Below are 3,133 nucleotides of genomic sequence, written 5' to 3' on the forward strand. Positions count from 1 at the left end.
CCTCCTCCTCCCTGTCTCCCACCTCCTCGTCCCCCTCCCCTCCCTCCCCGTCCCTCCTCTCCCCCACGGCTCGGAGTCAAGGTGGGAGGACGTCCGCACACATACCCAGCTTCCCCGGCCACAAGATGCACACCGGGAGCAGAGGCAAGATCACTTACACACCAGCACCGTCCTCCAAGGACATGTCCTGATCGCTGATCTCATGTAGCTCAGTAAAGATTGGAGGGGAGTTCTCTGTCTATAGCCACTGACTGGAGAGGCATAGTGTGCTTTTATCCTGTTTTTCTACTCTACTCTGTCTTGCCATCTATAGAACAGATCATCATCGGTGATAATGTTACCCTTTAGCAGGAGAACTGAGTCTCTTCTATTCTTATTAGTACCAAGGCCCAGAATAAATATTTTTTTACATTGAATCAATAGGCACCAAAAATATATAAAGTGTGAGAAACCAAAGAAGGATGTTTATGATTTGAAGAATACTTACACTAGCTTTGAGGGGAAATTGCTAATTTCCTACTGCTGAAGCAAGCTGATTCAGTACCTTTAGTCAATGGATGGAGTCCTCAGTTTTACTGTTAAAACCAGCTTTTTGAATAGAACCCCACATTCACAATCTATGTTGCATCCCAATTGGTTTTTAAAAAAATGGTGCACTTGTATACTCATGTAATTAAGTCATGTTGAGGTTTGAACATAGAGTATATGTCTGTTTTATTACAATTGATGTGAGAGGTGTGTGGTTTTTCGTGAAAATGTATTTGAGTTTTTTTAAATATAGGCTCTCAAGAAATGTGAGTTATAACAGAAGTCTTACCAAATTATAATGCACTAAATTACGTAAAGAATATATAGTTTAAAGAAAGATGAAAATGTATGCAGATCTGGGGTGGATGAAGGTATACAGTTACATTTTTTATCTAACAATTGTTGGTGAATTGGTTTTGTGCTTATCATCATAGATGTGCGATGAGGTGTTTGAGACCTTTGACTAAATGAGCTTGGTGTTTCTCCAAGTAACTATGCACCGCCAAACACCTTCCACTGTAGCTGAAAACAGGTTTGTAACCCATCTAACTACTTTCTCCACTATTCAAACAAAACTGGATGTGCTAACACCAAAGTATTTTGGATTCATCATGTTATGAGACAAACACGATGTGGACATTTTTATTTTGCATATAGTACCTTTAAGATGTTTGAACAATCACAGCTTATGAAAGACTAGAACAGGATGGAGGTGTGTTCAAACAATTGGTAACAGAAGTTTACACTTAGTCCTAGTGCAAGTGTTTGGTGTTTTTATGCTGATAGTTATAATTTTTGTTACGTTGTAAAAGTTTATTCCCATGCATGCAGATATTCTGATTTGTATCTGTAATTTGGAGGAAATTACTGTTTGCACAATTATGTAAATATCTTTCACTATGAAAAACTGTAAGCCATGTTTCACATAAGTATTGTAGAGTGGAATGCTTGTGAGGTTGGCTAATTAATAAAGGGCTTTCTGACTTTACACTGTTCTAGATGTTTGTTTCTTAATGACGAATGATACTTTTCTGTTTTGGCTTTCCTATTGATGCCCAACAGAGGGCAGTATACACACACATTTTGATGTGTTGAGGCAGGGTACCAGAAGACCACACTTTTCTCTGTACATTTCATGAGGTCAAATATCCAATAAATGATTGCATTGCATTAATTTATATATTAGGACAACTGATGCTAAAGTAATGCATGTCAATAGAAGGATGCATTGCTAGAATCTACTGAACAATGCAGTAGATTTCTGCTGTTCTGCTAACTTAAATATTTATCTTTGAAAGTACAAATTATAGGTGCTAGTAATTATCATCCAGAAATTGATTTAGCTCTTTTTTATGGCATCAGTCCATCCAAGGCACTCTGAAAAACATAATGAGATGTCTGCAGCTCATTAATTTGCAAAATTATTAGTAATTAGTTTCATTAAATGATAATTATCTCATATGTAAATTTCAGGGTTGATGATTCCCAATGCCCATCTCACTGTAATTAGCATGTAATTTTTTGCATCATATTTAACACAGGAAAGTAACACAGTCCAAACTGTGGGATGCAACACAGAGGGAGGGGTGTGAGGTAATTAGAAATATCTTACTTTAGCATTTAAAGGTTAATTACAACATTTTTTGACTGGGCCTCGTCAACAGGAGTGGTCTAGGAGGACACCCACAAACCAACAAGGAACTTTGTGTGTGTTAATCAAAGATGTGCCTTCTAATTTGCATTTCTAATTGGAATTAATAAGGGTAGCACAATTAGTATCCATGCCTGCCAATTTAACCAAGTGGAGTTTTCTGTACAACTGTTTTTCTTCCTTCGTGTGGTAAACCTGGACAGCAGTGCAAGGTGGTACAGCCAGGACAGGCGTTTGTTTGTGTATATTACGTTTATAGAAGTGTTGAAGTAAACATGTGAAGTAACTGGTTTTGTATAATGAAATAAATCTGTAAAATACAAACACCCAAAGAAAGCTGTGTAGCATACTGGACTTCCACAACCATCCATGAACCGTCTTTTGAAACACCTGAAGGGATTTTGAAAGACGAGAGTTGAGGTCAGAAAACACTTACTGCATCCTGCCACCTCAAGTCCTTGTTTTCAGCTTCTAGTAACTTCTTTCAATCACAAAAGGCTCATCTATCTCTCCTCCAAGCAGGCGGAATCTAGCACACGACCTTGGGACAGGCACCCGCTAATTCAGCTCAGTGGTTTTGAGGGCATCGCCGCAGGCTACACACACACTGCTGGTGCTAGGAGATGACCCCAGGCATGCCGTCTGACAGCTAGCAATTACGCTTTCACCAGTAACTACTCTAACACTTCATTAACAATTAATTAAATCAACTCTTTGTGGAATTGTCATCTTAAGAGAATTGAGAGAGTAGTGTTTTCCATTGTCTGACAGTAATAAGACAGTGTGGCACAGTGATCTTGGATTGGTAAAGTATTACCACTACCAGTAAGTAGTCATTTCTACTGCAAATATGAATCTGAATTGACAATCTATTGCTAAATGTATTGTGTGAGAAATGCCTGCAAGTGATGTCTAGTAAGGACTATTTGTATATAAACTCCACACCATTCTATA

The sequence above is a fragment of the Osmerus eperlanus genome, chromosome 16 (assembly GCF_963692335.1).
Source record: "Osmerus eperlanus chromosome 16, fOsmEpe2.1, whole genome shotgun sequence".
Classification (NCBI taxonomy): domain Eukaryota; kingdom Metazoa; phylum Chordata; class Actinopteri; order Osmeriformes; family Osmeridae; genus Osmerus; species Osmerus eperlanus.